The sequence below is a fragment of the Poecilia reticulata genome, linkage group LG3, assembly GCF_000633615.1.
Source record: "Poecilia reticulata strain Guanapo linkage group LG3, Guppy_female_1.0+MT, whole genome shotgun sequence".
Taxonomy (NCBI): domain Eukaryota; kingdom Metazoa; phylum Chordata; class Actinopteri; order Cyprinodontiformes; family Poeciliidae; genus Poecilia; species Poecilia reticulata.
Genome location: NC_024333.1, coordinates 4,427,580 through 4,447,001, shown reverse-complemented (window position 1 = coordinate 4,447,001; position 19,422 = coordinate 4,427,580). Strand labels below are relative to the sequence as shown.

At 38.7% G+C, this 19,422-nt stretch overlaps 1 protein-coding gene across 1 annotated transcript in view; it reads right to left on the bottom strand.

Moving 5' to 3' along the window:
- Positions 1-19,422, bottom strand: part of itfg1 (integrin alpha FG-GAP repeat containing 1) — a 181,060-nt gene that overhangs the window by 23,827 nt on the left and 137,811 nt on the right. The gene's annotated exons all lie outside the window — the stretch shown is intronic.

Genomic DNA, 19,422 nt, shown 5'->3' with positions numbered 1-19,422 from the left:
ATATATAAAATCAGCAACATCAAAAAAATGTACTTATATGAGTAATTTAGCTCAAAAAATGAAGTCCAGGCCACATATTATAGCACAATATGATATTTTTCAAGTGTTTATTTCTTAATGAGCTGTTATGAGGACACCAGTGTCCTCTTGGACTGAGATTTTTCAGAGTGACAGTTAAGAGGCTAAGCTTCACAGCTTATGACAACCCAAAATTTGGTTTCTCAGGACTTTAATTTAAAAGAACTGCATCTACTGAAACATCCTGTAGAGTATCTGCACTCAGTACTTGGTCAAGGCTCCTTTTGCATGAATTGCTGCGTCAGTGAGGCATGGGATGGAGATCAGCCTTTGCTTCTGCTGAGATGTAATAGAAATTTAGATTTTTAGCCACTTGTAGACATTATTGAACAGCAAACAGACAGGAAAGAGGGTGGAGAGAGAGAGAAGGGGGAGACATAAAACCAAAACTGTGAACAACCACCTGGACGACTACTTGCTCTGACCATGGACTAAGTCACTCAGTGCCTCCCAACCCAGGTTGCTCTGGCAGTCAAGTGTCCTTGACCACGTCTCAGTTGTTGGATCTGGTATTTCATCTTCCTCTTGACAACAGCACATAAAGACTTTCTAAAAATGAGGTCAGACCAGTTTACAGGCTAATCAAGAACAGTAACACCATGGTCACTGAACCAGCTTTTGGTACCTTTGTCAAAGTGGACAGGTACCTAGCAGAGGAATAACGTCAGCATCTCTGTAAAGATCATCAGCAGATGGAAGCATTAAGAACTTTCCAAGTAAACAGCTATATTGACTTTGGTTTTTATAAAACAAAGTGGACCAGCACCAGCCGATGACATGATTCCCAAGTAATCACTGACCCTGGACTTCAAGCAATTTGATTCTGTGCCTCTACAGCAGTGGTCTCAAACTCCAGTGCTCAAGGGCCGATGTCCTGAACCTCCTAGACGTCTCTCTTCATCAGCACACAGGGCTAAACTATTAGCTTGTTAGCAGAGCTCTGAAGAGTTGGACTGGACGATGGTGATGGTAGTTTTCCCTGTAGTCGGCGAGTTGCTAGTTCATTCCCCACTTAATTCATCTCTTTTGTTGTGACACTTCACTCATCTTGCCTGCTTGTGGCGGTCAAATGGTCAGGTGGCACTGGTGCATGGCAGCCCCAGGCAGCTGTGGCTACTATCCACTGTGAATGTGTATGTGAAAGGGAGATTGTAGTGTGAAGTGCTTTGGAGTCCTCTTGATTTGATAAAGACTTAATTCAAGTGTGTAGGACAAAGGACACATCTAAAAGCTACAGGGACTCTGGCCCTCTAGGACTGCACTTTGAGACTACTGGTCTACAGTCTTCTTTCACACTTTCTGGATGATTTGATTTCGGAATAAAATGAAACGTTTACTTTCATTTGGAGCACTCAGTAACAGTCTATTCCTTTTTCTCTTTTGCCACGGTGGGATGTTTCTGACGCTGTCGCTGATTTAGGAGCAGATTAACACAACGACTGCAGCCCATGCCTTGGATAAGACTGTATCGTTTCTCTTGAAGCTTTAGCCGCTTTCACAAAAACACTTCGAGGTGGGATTAAAGTGCCTTTTGCCTACTCCGTATTTTTTATTTATTTTTCTTTTGTGAAAAGACAGATGCAGCACAGGGGTAGAAGTCAATCTTTCTCCGTTACGTGTCTTACTTGCCAAGCAAGGTAGTCAGAGCCCATCACTGGCTGCCCTGCAGAGTGCTGGGTTAGCTCTGTGGGTTGAGGGAGTGATGCAGTCTGTGTGATCACATAGCCACGGGATTTAAAAGCCAAAAACCCAGAATAACTTCTGCCAAAAGAAGAAGATTTAGAAAAATATCATTTAAATCCGAAGCATTTGCTCAGTCAACAACAAGATTGCCACTTTGAGTTTGTTTTATTTCGTTAGTGTTTTGAAAAGAAACGGTGTGGGGAAATAGAGTGCCGTCCTGCACTGCTGACTTGTTTTTTGATAAATATATAGCAGTGTGGGATACCAACAACTTCACTTGTGATTTATGAAGGACCACAGACAGCTTAAAGGTGGCTTGTCTTTGTGGGTTTATGATGGAAACGTTTTGTGAAAACGGCTTCTGACTCCTGCTGAAGTCCACACATTGTCCCCCCCTCACCTCTTGAAAGGATTTCTTACTCTATTTATTTAAAAAGTGCTGTTATTGATTTTGAATGTGCATCTTTTCCAACTGCACCTTTTACTGTCACTCAACCAAGAAACCAAATTTTAGCTTTTCATTGGCTGGAACACATAAAGCATTAAGATAAACACAAATAACCTAATAAAATATCCATTTAATAAACAGGTTTACTTTTTGAATTGAATTACTGAAGTAAATGAAAGTCCAGTGATGCCTTCATTGATTGAGATGGACTGCTATGGTGTAAGAGCTTTATTTCTGTTTGGCTAAAGGCAGCATGACAGCTCAGTAGTAATCAGTGACTTTTTGAACTTTCCCCCAAAAAGCTTTTCATTGGATATTTCTTTTTATGGCTCAAAATTTTTGCTTGTTTGGACAGTGTCTGCCTTTGCAGCTTTTTAGTGCTTCGCTGTGTTGCTGCTAAAGGGTAGCATAATTGCCTGAATTGCATATCCCCATGACAGAAACAGGAAAGTGACAGAAATATTGGCCATTTCCACAGAGAACTCGGTACGGTTTCATAAACACTGACATGTTGAGGCCTGCACAAAGACCCGGCTTCCAACAACCAATAAAGCTGAAACCCAGGGTGCCTGACATTTATCTGTGTGGGCAACAGAACAAAAACTGATTTTTACTTTTTATTAAGTGGCATCGGGCAATTTCCTAATCCTTAAAGAGCATTGGGAGAATGCTTGATGAGCAACAAAAGAGAGATAAAATCTGGTTTCTTATAATACTATTAAGTTTAGCAGTCATGATGATTAAAGAAATAAATTAATCCCCAAAAACATGTGTTTTCAGCCCAGCATGATATTTAAAGTTAACTGGGAGCGCACAAAGTAAAGTTCCAAAATTGTAATGAGTAACATACTAATGATAATATGTATCCAGCACCAGCAGTCTGTCAAAGATGCATAAAGAATTTTAAACAGCTTCTTATTCATTTTAGGGAGGACTGAAAAAGAGACAGTCTGTTTAAATTTGCATATTACTGCTTCCTAAGTTTCACTCTCTCAGCTGTCGTCCTTCTGACACTTTCCATGAGTTTGATGTGTTTAGTTGGCTTAACTTTGTTTGACCAACCCTCCACTCTATGATCCTTCAGCTGGTGTAGTTGATAAGTGTGTGATCTTTCAGTAGCACAGCAAAAATCTGCTGAAACCAGTCTGTAAGCATGAACTCCAATCTTTTTCAACATCAGTGAAGATTGTGAAAGTTGTGAAGTTTCAGGGTCAGCAGTTTTTTTTTATTCAAAGAGCCACATTTACAGCAGCTACGACAAAAAAATGTGTCTAGAGTAACAAGAAGCTTCGACAATTAAAGAAATTTAGCCAAATTTTATTTCTATTTTCAGATTTTAAGAACAAAAGTACATTTTTTATCAATTTTGTCAGAGCAGGCTAGCTGAGAGGGTCCTTTCCAATGAATATGAAAATTGGAGAAAAGTTCATAACCCACTTAAAAACAAAATGGAGTAATAGTTTGACATTACTCCATTACAATACTTTTCTTGGTTTCTACTGTTGCTGGCCTTATGTTGTAAACATTCTATGTTGATTTAGCATAAAACACACAGAAATGTTAAAACCACCCTTTGTTATTACATTTTTAATTAAAAATATTTCTAATATGGTTTTATAAAATGTCTGCCATAATCTGACACAATAGTAGCACCTACTACACCTGTCAACAAAAAATAATCTGAAAGACCATGACCTATTCTGAGTTATTATAACCTTTTTTAACAACAATCCTCACAATTTATGAGTGGAAAAAACTAAAACAAAACGTTCACTATATTTGATACAGTATACACCGTGTTCTGGACTAATATTCAGTAAACTGTAGGATATCAGTAGGAAATATTTGAAAATATGATCTAATGTTTCAACAATATGCTGATGACACTCAGCTTTATTTCTCATACCGCCCAAGAAAGCTAATCTCCTGCTAACATTTACACACTTGTCTTGAAGACATCAAGTGCTGGATGTCCAATTGTGCATCTTAACCTCACCAAAACTAACGTAATTATAACTGGCCATAAAAATGTCAGATATTTTTTGATTTCATGTTCTTCCTTTGGATGGTGCTGATTTAGCTCAGAATGCTAGATTAAGAAATCTGGTGTTATATTTGACTGAAAATTTCAATAACAGTGATTTTTATAAGATTTATATAATTTTAAGAAAGTTTATATACTGCTTGGCATCTCTCTCTGGCTCCTTGGAAAATCATCAATCTTTATTTTCTCCTTATCACCTATATGCTAACAACAGTTATCTTCAATAACTTCATAAAAAATATATTGTCCTAAGATGTTACCAAAATTTCCTGATGAATAATTGTACCAAATTTGTGTCTTTTATACGCATTTCAAAGTTTCTAATTTTATTTGTCTTCTACAAGCAATTTATTTTCCCAACTTATATTTGAATCTTAACTGTTTAATGCATTTATGACCTGCTTGCTTTAGTCATGTGAAGTACTATATAGATAAAGTTGAGTAGCATGTCATTGATTTGAACATGGATCTGAATGTCTCTGAATGAGAATGTGCCCCAATGTGCACTTGATTCGGCCACAATACTTCATTAACCGAGGTCACCACAGTTTGGGAGTAAGATGTATCCAATTTGCGGTGAAGATGTCACTACATGCTACACACTGGACTTTTAAATTAACCCAGGAGAAAGGCTTAATCAAGTGTAAAACCACTGCGATCAGAGCTTTATCTGGAGTTCCACTCCGACCCTTCGAGCGAAACAAATTATCTGTCAGCACCAAAAGATCGTCGAAAGAATCATGTAAATACTGCTGACAAAACCTCGAAAGTTCTGAATAAGTGAAAGTGGAACACAGACAACCCAGCATTTGTGGAGAAATCATCAAAAAACGGTACGAAACACTGAATTTAGACGGAAAAAGATGATTCAGAGAGATCCAATTAGACTCCAAAGTGCCGACGAGGATTTGTGAGGGGGATTGGACCTTTAAGCAAAGCTTGGTTTGATGTTTTTGACAGACTGCTTACCCCGGTTAGGTGGCAAGAGGTGGATAGCTTGCAGCCGGCCACTCAGCAGGGTGGAGTGGATGAGTGTGTGTCTGTGTGTGCTTAGAGGCAGGATCAAGCAGGGTTACGTTGCAGGCAGAGAGACTGGCTCAGCGTCTGCTTAGTGCCGTGCGAGTGTGTGTTTGAGTAGACTGGATAACAAACATAGCCGTGGTTGGAGGAAAGCCATTTCACAACATAGGGAGGCTGGCAGAGGGTATTATTCGGAGCGCAGAGTATGAGAGTGTCTGTGTTTTGTGTGTATTTGTTTGTCTGCCAAGAAGATTGAGGTTTGTGTGTCCTACATTGCTAAAGCAGAGCCAGCGGAGGCCTTGGCAGAGACTCCCACCGTGCACACATGATTGACAGCCTCCAGTTCATCTCTCTGAAGACAATGAGAAAACTCCAAACTGCACCAGCAGTTGCTTTTGTGGAAGAACTTCACACACACACACATGCAGACACTTATGTGGGCTGCATGATCTACTGTTGGATTGTAAAACCAAACAAGCCGTTAAATACGGCTCCTCTCTTATAAACCTGTTACCGAACGCAATCTGCCACTTACTAAGTCGTTGGATGGGTGAAACGCACTGATTAGAATACATCTTTCACTACATGACTATTAAAGCTTTAACATATAATTGACAAAAGCTAAAATGTAGCTAGGTGGATAGACATGTAAGGCCGCAGTAAGTGATAACGTCATAAACTTCGGCTTCAAAATGTAGTAAAACATCAGTAACGCTTGCAGAGGTGTGAATAAGACTGACATGACACTGTCATAAATGTTTGACTGCTGTGATGAAGCGCCATTCGACAAATAATGACACTTTTAATGCAAAGTTGTATTAAAAGTGCATTAAGTGTCAAAGTGCATTAAAAGTGTCAACTTTGTATTGAAAGTGTCGTTATGTACTGAGTGATACTTCATGACAACAGTTGTAAACATTCATAAAGACTCCTTCATGTTCATAACTGGTGTTATTTCATGTTTATGACAATGTCATGTCAGTCTTATGCACACCCCGTCAAATAAAGTGTTACCAGAACATCATTAAAAAAGCATTAAATGAAAAATCGAATAAAAACCTTGAACACATTTTGCAGTATTTTCTGCCACATATTTAATAAAGTGATTAGATTTTGTGGCGATTATTCCAAAATGCAGAGGTTGTTCTTTTTTTAGAAACCCGATTAGATTGTGATAATATGGCGCATTATGTGATAAACAATCACAGTCTAATCATATTTCTAATTACAATCATGTTGTAGCTCCTGTACACATTTAAATTGAAACTTTGCTGAACTTTTGGTCATTTACCTTTTCAGACTCAGTATTAACCTACGTCATTCAAAACGATTCAAAATTCAAGGATTTTATTACATTTGGTGTCGATTGTGACTTCATGTGCTTTTCGTGATGTTTTATTGGACCCTGATTTTATAAGATTATTATATATTGTGGCATTAATGTAAATAAGAATTTGTTCTGAATAACTCACATGGTTAAATAAAAAAAAAATTACAACAATAATGCGGAGTAACAATATACAGCTGAGAAAATGTCATCAGTTAGGTTTCCTTTGATCGGTTACATTGCTCTGAATAAGTCAAACATTTTAATCATATTAACGTGCAGTTCTGACCTTCAAACCCTATTATTATTTCAAACAGATTCAGCCTCCTCTATTCCAACTGATGATCATTAATAACAAACAAAGAGCTTGTTACACCTGTGGCTTCGGCTCTGTGTTGTTAAAGGTCAGGCGAGTCGCAACAGATGGCAGCTGAGGTCCATGTTTATGAAACTCTTCCTACATTTACGAGTTAAAATTTTATCACAATGCTTTTGCAGCTGTGCTAAGTTTGCAATGAAATATTTAATATTAGCAGTAAGTGGCCAGATGATGCCCTCTTGTTTAAAATTACAGTTTGCATGCAGATAGTTTATCATCAGTTTTACATCGTGGCATAAAGCTGCATCTTTATTAGTGAAACTTTGCCTGAGCTTTGCTATTAAAATGTTATTGGAAGTCCAGGTCAGGTCTCGGATGTTTAATAACTGAAACAAATATGGTCAACCTATGGAACTAACATGTATCGTTTTACGGTGAACACTGAACATTTAGCAACTACCTTTTTCAGAACATTTAATCAACTGAATCATGTGCTTCAACATCCAAAAAAAAAAAAAATCTGATAAAAGTTGAGTAAATATGCTTTAATGCATAAAACAGGATAATCTGTGATTCATTTACTTTCTGTTGATTTCAGAAAATATTACCTGTATCAAAGGGCCAGCAGCACTTTAAAAATTTTTTTAAATTCATGTTACTTGTTTTTAAACCAAAAACAGTGAGTGGTTCAGAATGCCTGATTGGCCCAATCTATACTTAATGTAACCTGCAAAAATAATGCAAATTATTTTGCTAATTAATAAAGCAAAAAATATCACCTACATTGAGTACGGTTCTATTTTTAGGTTAAGGTGTTTTTTCCTCTGAATGTCTCTAAATCTAGGTTTTCTCTGGATTTGTTTATACATTTACTTGTAGATCAACATGTTTCCATGTGCAGGCTTATTATTTTATTGTATGGATCATTTTAAATGTAGTCATATTTAAATTACTTATCACACTTAGATTTATACATATTTCAAAAACATTTTATACGGTTATATTTGACTTTATTACTATTTAACACATTATATGTAACTTGTCAACAAATAAGCAATTTCCCCTTGGGGATCTTTAAGGTATATTCTATTCTATTGTATTTAGCAAAAAATGGAGTCAAGCCAGTAGCTAAAGACTTGCTTACTGCTGTGTGCAAAGTTTCCACTGCCACCAAACATAGCTCAGTTTGTGTTTTGGAGACGACTCTTCTTGTCGCTCTCGGTGAGAGGATTGGAAGAATATTAAAAAATTATACAAATCTGTATTCACAACCTCTGTTGTCTAAATGTCTAAGTGGTACAAATGTTGCAAATATAACCACCAGAGGTAAACAGATTTTAGCTTGTTCTGTCCCCCCCTGAAGTTATGATAAAGTACATTTAGACAGACGTTTATGAAGTCAATTGACAGGCAGATTCAGCTAACATAAACAGATTGTTATAAAACCATTGTTAGGGGGAATCATCCAGAAACCTCCATGGGTAAAAAAAAAACCAAACAAAAAGAAAAAAAAAAAACACAGCAAGAAGAAAAACAACAAATGCAGCCTTTCACAGAAGATGACATCTGTCAGAGCTGCGGTTTGTGGCTTGTGAGACAAAGATTGTTTTATAAAACTTCAGTCAAGATGAAGTCTCCATTCTGTAGCGCACACATCGAAGAGACTCCAGTTACCATCTTTATGTCAATACTAAAACAAATCCCGATAATGTTACCTCAGTGGCTCAAACTCTGCTAGTAAAAGTGTTTTTTTTCCAGCTCTGTATTACAGCCAATAAGCACTTTACCTCTGATAACTTTAAGCGAAAACTGATTTAAAACATTGTCCATGAAATGATTTCATGTGTGCATGATCAAATTTTATTGATCTTGTCTTATCCTCACAACTGAATACCGTATATGGAGTTCCTACATTATTTTCCTGTGAACATCACAGACTGCGTCAATTTCCCACCTTTTCTCAAAACTGTTTGGCTGCAACATTTAGTCATTGGAATTCAAAACTGAAAGTATTTCACTGTGTTTTCTTCTCATTTACCCATAAAGAACAGAACATCTAAATCACGTAGTAGCAGGATGGAAACTGAATAATTAAACTAGCAAACTTTTATTCCTCGTAAGAATCAGACGGCAAAACAGAAAAAAAAGAAGAGAAACTGAAAATCAAAAGAGAGCGAGAAGACGGATGCCTCTGAGGAAGTCACAACATGTTAATGTGTGTGAAAGTGTGAGTCCATCTGCCGAGTTCTTCTGACACGTCTTCATATTCTGTCTAGAGGCTTTCCCACCTCTGGCTGGGAGGCAGTGAAACAATGTCACGCCTAGCAGTCTGAAGCTAGGTTGTGTGTGGTCATGTGAGACAACAGGAAATGTGAGAGACTGCAAATAAAAGGGAATTTATATATTTACATATTAAAGGATAAAAAAAATATGTAATATAGGATAATAGAATAAAATCCCATCGTAATTCCCTAAATTGATCCATGACGACAATGTAGTCATAAGCGTAGCTGACTTGTGGTGCAGAAACACACACAGTTACTGACGAGCTCGCTTTCACTCCCAAGGGCTTCAAAAMWACAAAAAAAAAAAAAAAAAAAAAAAAAAAARAAAAAAAACTGAAATTCCTATTGCCTGTCGCTATAGAAACCATTTGCTCCCCTGATGGCGATAAAGGGAGCAAATTGCCGAGATATAGGGAGGAGCCGAGAGGGACAGAAGTGCATATGAACACACACAGAGCGCCTCGCCAGAAGAGGCCCCCTTCAGTGCCAGCGCAATGATGCCAAACTGACTGCGATATAAAAATGTGTGTGTGTGGGTGTGTGTGTGCGTGTGCGCGCGTGGTGTGATTCAGCTAAAGGACCCATTGGGCTTTATGGCTGCTCTGTCCCGCTTCGCACCGCCTCTTAAACACCACGGCAGTGAGGCATGTAAACACCTGCGACCGGAACGACACGCGGGAACAGCAGATTGCCGCCATCACACCAGACCGCTCTCTGTGAGAAAAGAAATCGTATCAGTCTGAATGAATTGATGTTGAATTTCTGTGTTCGCAGCATCTTTTTAATGCCACCAAACCTGCCAAAATGTCTTTAATTCATTTTCTTTTAACTTAAACGTTTGGCTCCTACATCATCAAACATGCGGGCACTGATCACGTGATTCTTATTTTTATTCTTTTTTTTTTATGTATCGTTTGCATTGTGATAAACTTTTATGATATATGGCTTTTTATTCTTTTTACATTTGGAAATTTTAAGATAAAAAATGTTTTTTATTTATCAGTATTATTCTCTTTATTGGAAGAAGCCATTTAAGTTGTCTTTACTGCACTATTGTATCTATATTGATTGTATCAAGAGGGGCGACAGATGAAAACTAGCCTTTATGGCTAACTCTAGGATATGTGCATCGTTCCTTTTGAAATAAATAAATCAACAACAACCACAAAAATAAGAAAAAAAAAAGCAGCCGTGGCATTTTTAAGGGAAATTTTGATAAAAAATAACTATTTAAGACACACAGACAAAAGGCAGGTAATAGTCTCACCCAGCCACACAAGTGTGTTTCATTGCATCATGTGTGAAATATCAACTGCACTGCAGGAGAAAATCTTCACATATGAATTTCAAACACCCCCATCTCTCACATTTGTGCTTCTTTTCTAATTATCAGCATGGTGTGTCCTTATCTATGCATTGCTTGCTTCTCATCAATTATGCATTGTTATATAGAGTTTTACACCAGCTAATGACTCGGGCCTCAGTTGGATGGGAAAATCCCGTGTGAAATAATATCCTCACACAAAAAAGATCCACACAAATGTAGAATATATTCACTGGGAGGCTGAAGTTCGTTTGCGGAAAACGCTAAGCAAATATTGTTTTTGTCTTAAGCCTCATTTTATTTCAAACGGTTTTGACAGAATGAGACCAAAACGCAGAGTTTGCAACCCACAAAAACAGCGTTCTGTTTGCAGCATCTGCCTCACTGGAGAATAAAAGCTTTTCTGAGCTGCTCTGACGCCACACTTGTGACATACATCTGTAGGTTTCGGCCAAAAAACAAAAACTGGTTGTGACAGATCAAATTGTGTCACATTTTTCAACTGTGTTTAATGCTTCCTATGGCTTCTTGTTGGGTGTTCAATTCAGGACAGGGTATGTAACTTATGATGAGATATCAGTGTCTCATTTTGTTTCATCCCCCCATACTCATCTGTGGATTAAAGCTCATTGTTATACACAGTCTGAGTGCCAAAAATGGCCAGCTGACTATGAGGTAAATTAAGGCTGTAGACGCTCAGGACATGGAGTCTCCTCAGGTTTCTTAATCTTTATTCGTGCAGAGAGAACTAACAAACAGCTAACCTAATTCACCAGCTAATGAGTTCTCTCATTTCACTGTAACTAAAACAAAATCCGTCTTGGTGGTTTGTTGTTTCTCTGCTATCTTTTTATAAAGTCTATTTATATTTAGAACTGTGTGATTAGCTAACTCGCTAGCTAGCTATCTAGCTACCTCGCTAGCTAGCCAGTTATGACTCAGCGGAACAAAACACGGTCACACTGACATAATTCCATGTCAATTACTTTTCATGAACTGCAGCAGTTATTTTACAATATCAAATGATGTTAATAATCACCTGATATTAGTGTTGTAGTCGTGTATGTGGGTTATTACAACCTTTCCGGTAAAGGTTGTAATGAGCTTTCCAGTTAGCGTCAGTTAGCGGTGGCGGCTAAGTTCAGCTATTTTACTTCAGTCTCGTGGTGGAACCATGTAAAGTGTAGATCAAAAAATAGAATTAATCTAACCACCACTAATATGCTCTACTACAACATCTAATTTTGTAATTGTCGACAGCGTGATATGAATAGGAAGTTAATGCTGGAACATTATTCATTTAGATCTTCACATCATTTTATTAAAACGAAAGGCAGATACAGGTAAATGTGATAGGGATATTATGCTCTTGTTTACATAAACTCCACTTTGTTGCTATCCAATTTCTTTGTAACCAGCCTGCTACATGGCAGCGACTCAATACATTTATCTATCTAAGACAACCTGATGAAGTTGAAAGCACACATGATAATGAGTCCAAAAGAGGATTTAAATGACTTTGATTGTGGTAGGGTATGTTGGTACCAGCCGAGTTGAGTTTTTGCAGAATCTGCTGATCTACTTTTACCGAGAATGGTCATAAAAATATGAAGAAATCCAGCAGCTGCTGGATGAAGAAGCCTAATTAATGTGAAGGTATGTGAAATATAATTTCTGAACGCACAGAGCGTTAAAACCGTGAGGCAGATGGGCCACAGCAGCAGAGGACCACACCGGGTGACCATCCTGCCGTCTTAAAACGGGACACTGAGGCTAAAAGGCTAAAATCTAATCTTGGGCCATACAAGATTGGAAACAAGATTCCTGGTCAGGAAAGTGTAAACTTCTCCTGCGACAGACGATGGGGGTCAGAGTTTGGTGGAAACAACATGAGAGTATCCATTTTGCCTCAAATTATTTCAAACTGGTTTCATCAACTTGACGAGTTCACTGTACTTCGATGGTCTCCATAGTAACCTGATCTGAATGAAGAAATTGAACTGAATGAAGAAAAATGGCAATTGTTGAAGCAGAAGAGACAGGGAGAGGGAAAAAAAGGTAAGCTCCACTGTAAAATAAATCTCAGAGGTCCACCAGGTTGTTGTTGTTATCCTGAAAGTGGGAGTGAATCCAAATAACTTTATGATATTTATACTTTTGATATAAATATTGATCAATTCTGAACTAAAAGGCTAGACTTTGTAGCAAGTCTGAAAGCAGCCGTTGCACGATAAGTTACAGACTCTTATGTTAAATAATGAAAAAATAAAATAAAAGTTGGGCCAAAAAGTTCGATGTTTTTCCTTTCCAATGCTCATCTCATATCAGGCTTGAAAAGGTAAAAGCTAACAAACAACTCTCACTCTGGGTCAGAGATGTCGGCATAACGTGCCTGCAGTCTTAATGTGATCCACACAAAAGCCACGAAGCAGAAAGAGCAGCAGACGAACGCAGCCTGAAAGAGGTTGGAAATGCTTTCTGAAAACAAAAATCACACGCACCTAACAACACCTAACACCGAAGCCCTTTTTAACAGGCTGGCAGCACACAACAACGAGCCACCGAACAAGCACTTGCACTTAGAAAATTGTATGTCTCTTTTTTACAGAGGAAAATGAACAATCATCCATGTTATTGCTTTAACTCAGAGAAATGTAGGGATGGCACTGGAGCGGTTTAACTTAAATATCATTGGCTATATTACAATGTTGCTCATAATGAGCTGCAGCTAACTCAAATACAAACTAATAACTATTCAGGTCTCACTAAAACCAAACTTCAAACCAACAGGCAATTCATAAAACCATTTCTTTGCCTTTGTCAATAACAAGTACCAATCTGCCTATTGAACCGCAGTATTTTTGTCAAGTGTGCAAACATTTTATAACTGGGACGGGTTATAGTCTCATTTGGCAAACCACTGACTCATTGTGCCAAAAGAGAAGACAGTTTTATTAAAAGCAGTCCGACATTTTGGAATGCTGCACTCAGTAAATTAAACTATACATCCCATGAGTCTTATTTCTCAGATTAAGATATCTTTTGGAAATAACCTTTAAGCGGGGATTAAATAAACTTTTTATTAAGCCCACATTTCTGTTTCTTTTTTTTAAATATATATTTTATTAGTTTGATGAAATATTAAAATTTTAAAAGTCACGCTTTCATTAGCTATAAGCAGAAAATCACAGTTACCAGAAATAAAAGCTTTCAAACTTACATCTCGGTTAAATTAATCAATGTAATGTCTTTCACTTGGTGACAGTGTTCCTAAAAATAAATGGGATTTTCCAATAATATTCCAATTTATTGAACGGGTCTGTATTTCACAAAATGGCCGTTAATGGCTATCCTTTTATTCTGTCTCAAGCAGAGGACCTGAATGTAGAAAAACATACAAGCCCTTTAATTGCTAACAGTCAGCGATGTTTGGAGGATGATTGTTCACTGGGCTGAACAGAACCAGCCCCAGATAGAGTTCAACATTCTGCTGGCCTTCCTTTGTATCTGAGAAAGGCTGGAGGAGAGATTAACAGGTGAGAAGTTAAAGGGAAAAAAAGGCAGAGTGATTGAGTGAAGAACAGGGAAGTGAAAGAGCTAGCTAAACCTGATCAATAGTCGTTCTCAGCATCTCTAGGGACAGTTACCTCTTTTTGTTTTTTTCCCTCCCTTTGCTCTGATATTTTCTTTCTTCTTAGCTTTTTCCCCCCCCCGATCTCTATGCACTCTGCTACTCCAGCCTCCCATGGTTTCCTATATTCCACTTTCATTCTCTCTCCAGTGCTTTTTTTTGTCTGCAGTCGTCCACTCTACACCTTCAGCCTCATCCTCAACACCCCCTGATTTTCTCTGCTTTCAACCCAATGCATTTCTCCCATCCACCTACTCCTCCATCTTACCTGCAGATTTTAAATCCTCCCTATGTGCTTAGAGATGATCCTTCATATAATTGGCAATAAAAGAGTCTGAGACTTGGGTACCACGTACTGTTTACTTGGTTTTGAATTGAGATTTTTTATTTTTTGGAAGTTTTGATGAGTTGCTGCATTTTACTAAATATGTAGTGTGTTGTGTGTGGGCCACTGCTAATCCCATTAACTCATTAGTCTAATTGGAAGGACTGCAGAGAACTCAACATTGATTTTAGCTGGTACAGTTTTTCTTCAAATGAACGCTGCTTGTTTTCATGTTTTATTCTGCCTTTTTGAACATTTGTTTCTCTTTAATGTTACTCTCTGCTCAACACCTTTAAACAGGTTTTAGCACCAAGGCAGATAATAAACTGCTAGGGGTTGTTGATGCCTGTTTCTCACATCTGTAATGGCAACAGTCATTCAGACTCTTTTGTGTAATAATGAGGTTTATACAAGCACTGGAGTGAGAATGTGCTGAAGACAGATGTTTTTGTAGATTTTGCATACTGAACGAGACATTTAAAACAATAATTAAGCATAAAGCTTCAGATGAATATTAGATAAAAAAAATTCCTCCAGGCTTTCATTGTGTGAATCCTCAAATACTGAACCGGGAACATGTAAAGGTACAGCTAAACAGAGTAAAACTATACAGTAATATTTAGAACAAAATACATGTCTCCAGACGTTTGTTTTTTCCTCCTGGTCACTTCAGAACAAACTATGCATAAAATTATATAGAGAGCTTCACCACTGCTTTCAATTTTCAATGAATGCAGGTTTGCATGTCTAACGTGCATCAAAATTGGAGCTGCAGGTGGTGTGATGGAGAGTCCGCTGCTTGCTGTAAACAGAGTCTCCCCCCGCCTCAGTGTCTCTGTTTCATTGAAATTGAGGTGCAGGATGGGGCCAGGAAAAGTGGGGGATGGGAAAGGTACAAGAAACTCCTGCAAAGTCTCCTCAAACAACAAAAAACCATACTGTGGTGTGGCATATGTTGAGCCTCCATTGTCAAGTCCCGCTCCGGCCGGTTAATGTCTGGTTCAGTTCTAGCCAAGTTGGTGTGAATATTGGCAGGAATGTAGGTGGATAGTGTGGTTGATTCTTCGATGATGACCTTTTGCATAGGTACCCTTACGGTGAATCCAGACTCTGCGCCATGTCTGGATTCATCTGATAATTCTAATGATATCCGAGTTTGGGAAGTTTCAGCACCTGCTCCGGGAGCTGCGTGCTGACAAAGGTTGCGTCCAGCGCTATTTTCATCCCACCTGAGCCCAGTTTGATGACCCGGTGACTCGCATTGGTGCCTGCATCTACTGCCAGGTCACCAACTACAGCTTACTACGTCACATGGCGGAACCTCTCAGATTAATCGGCGCACCCTCAAATTTTACTCTGTATCCAGCTGTAAAATTTCTGATTTTACAAGTCTAGCGTCTGCTGCTTAGGATGCGTCAAACTCTCAAAAGGAGCAGCGATAGACACACAAAACGCATCAAAATACGATGCGCAAGACATGTAAGCCGCTTCAGGAGACTTTTCAACGTGCCCTGGATGCATCTCCACATAGACTTTGCATGTAAACCAGACGCCCTGAAATTCAAATCACATTCGGTCTGAACATACTATTAAGCTGCCATTGTCTCCAAATTCTTTCTGTATATTTGTTTGCTGCAGGTTGATTCATTCAGTTGACAGAGTATGTGCTTTTCCGCCAGTGATTTGAGTCTGTTTTGTTTCAAGTCTGGTTTTATCTCCAATGAGGTTGTAGTTCCAAAAAATAAGGAGAAGCTGCACAGGATCTAGACATGGAGACAAAGCCACATTCATGGAGAAAATGGGTTTTAGAGGAACGAGCATCTACATAACAGCAAGAATCCCCTGCTGGTGGTCCAGACCAGCTGATTGGCATTACTAGCAATTTATCTGCATCTCAATCTTGTAAGCTCGATTTGAGGTCAGCTTGTAGGGTCGTTGTTAGGGTTGTCTATATATGAATCAACCAGGAGACATTACAGAACCACGTCGGATTGGGGCTTTTGATTACTTGAATCCACATCAGTCTCAACAAACTCAACAACATAGATTGCTGTCCTAGTTTCAGCAAATAAAAAAGGTAAATAATAATAATAATAATAATAATAATAATAATAATAATAATAATAATAAATAGGCCTTCGCAGCACTTAGTTGCTCGGGCCTAATAATAATAATAACAGGTGGAAAGGAAACTCTCCAGTTCCTAAAATATAATTAAATCCATAGCTAACTGCTACACATCCATGTGTGAACTTGCGATGTTTATTTTCCTGCTCAGCATAATTTAGTGTCCACAGAACAAGAGAGTGAGCATTAAAAAGGTTCTTAATGAATACCATCAGCTATTCATCTCCACAATCCCACCTGCTGGTCTTCCAGCCCCCTCCTCTCAGAGTCTCAGCAGGATTTTGTTGATAATGAGGTGTGGTGTTGTCAGAAGCACAGTCCAGACTCATCCATCCACCCTGCTTAGTAAGAGGCACGGTACAGCAAACACATCCACACTCGCTTGCACCCACAAAGTCAGAAAGTCACAAAGTGCATACACCCATTTGCGAATGTCTGGGTGACAAACAGAGCACATATGGACACGGGAGGTGGTGCTGCGATTACACGCAATCACCTGGAAGACAGCAACTCTTTGGTTCAAATGTCAGGTGTGAGGTACTTAGTTTAAGGAGAAAACCAAGAAGTGACGTACAGGACAATCAGGTTTGGAGTTTTATGCTAATTTGGTAAAGTCTCAGGAAGCCCAGATGGCTGCATTGTGCAAATGATCTTGCAGTAATCCATAGCGAGCAAGAATGTGGTGACAGTGGAAAGGAAATATGTCCTTTCAACAGAAAGAGACCTCAAGCTTGTTTTTGAGTTCATCTTTAAAAAGTGATAGCATTGTATCTTTGTATCAGAGGCAGCTGAGGTTCGCTCAGACGACTCATTTTTACTCAGAATTCAAGTTCAGCAATGCCAGCGTGGAGAGAGATAATTGAAACAAGCCCTAAAGCCTGGTTCACATGGCAAGATTTTAAAAATTGTTTGCCGATCCTTGGTAGGACAGGTCTGGTTGTACTGTGTGTGGTGTTGAGCCACACAGCAGGAGAAACACACCATACATTAACTGATTTTCACTCACCAACATTTTGATTGAAAATCTGAAAAGAGTAAATAAGCATGTTCAACTAAGGAGCAATGGCTATAGTTTGCATATTTAACAGAAGGTTAAACATCCTACAACATCCACCAGACTTGGTGCTGATAATGGACTTTGCTTTGTCTTCTGTTTATTTTCCCCTTCATATTTCCTCGCTTTCTGATTGGCTACACATCACATTCAACAGACCTCGGGCCACACCCACAAGCTGCCATATTGGGGCAAGACTATCAAACATAATGAATAATCCCGATTTTAAATTGGAGTGCTCCCGACCTCAGATCACTCTGAACACACCACGTACAGCAAGAATTTCTCTTAACATAATCTTTAGTCATCCAGATGCGTCCTTGTCAGAAGAAAAAAACTGGGACAAAAAAAATAAAATAAATCGGCATAAAAATCTTGCTGTGTGAATCAGGAATAAGAAAATGGCGGCCTAGTGAAAGCCGCAGTAACTAACATATTGCTCCAACACCATCACCTCTTTTCTCCTGAAACAATCAGCTTCACAGAATCATTTTCCACAGGTAGCTGTGGTGCATAACCAAGGTGATGTTTTTTCACCCATGGAAGCCCACAGGAGATTTTTCAGGTTGGCCCACAAGAAATCAAGTCACATTTAAGAGTTCTACTTCACAGACAAAGACTGCACATGGCCACGGACACGATGCAGAGTATAACAGGATTGCTGCTGACCTTTTGCTGCATGTTCAAGGATGACATTATAACTTCTGCATATCTTTAATGTACCAGTATATGTGGTTATGGTAATTAGCAGATTTGTGCCAACAGTGCGTTTTCTGAAGTTTTGTGAGACTAAAATGACTTTAATCAGACTACCACTATCTTTTTTTTATGCTATAACTCTTAACCCTTACCTATCAGTCCTTTCTGTTATAGCAGCTATTTCTTTACTTCTTATTGCCTTTTTCTCTGAGTGTTTTATTGTCTCTCCTTTCATCTCTGCTCTTTCTTCCCTTCAGGAGGGTGAAGGGTAAGCGAAGAACATTGGACCCCAGCAAAGAGCCACACGTTAGAGTGTGTGTGTGCGCAGTCTGTTATTGCTCATTTCTGGCATTCTCAGTAGCTGTTTCCTGACCCACACGCTACAGAATAAATACACTTCAAATTACTGCACACACACACACACACCCCCACACACACACACGCACACACAAAGACAGCTCCCTCGTCGCACTTTTTTTCTGTTAAATTAGGGGTCTTGGGATTTGTGCCAGCAAAGCCGTTGGCAACTCTTCTCTCTTTGAGCCCTTTGTTTAGAAACTGGGAAAATATATATATATATTTGTAAGTGGTTCTCATGATGGACAACATTTAAAACAGAGGTGTTTAAAATTAATGTTTCTTTCCAGCAAAAACAGAAAATGTGAAAATAGAGAATCCAAGGGATACCGTTAGGTTTACACAGTAGGATTTTAAAATTGTCATCTGATTTTCAAAACTTGCCACCACACACATGGTGATAAAAAATCTTAGGGTTAGCTGGTTTGGTCGTACAGCAGTGTTCAGCCACAAGGCAGGAGCAACACGCCACACACTAACCGATTTCACTCACCAACATTCAGGTGTCTCGCAAAACCTCTCAAGACCAAACGCGAGTTCAGCGTAAACAAACGTGGCCGACTGGGAATCGGGTTTATTACTCACATACTGTGATCTTGAGAAAACCATCGGGAAAAAGCAGATGTGGAAAACGTTCGCTCTTGGCTTCCATAATACTAGCTGCCAATACACTTCATTATGTTTTCCTAAGTTTATACACA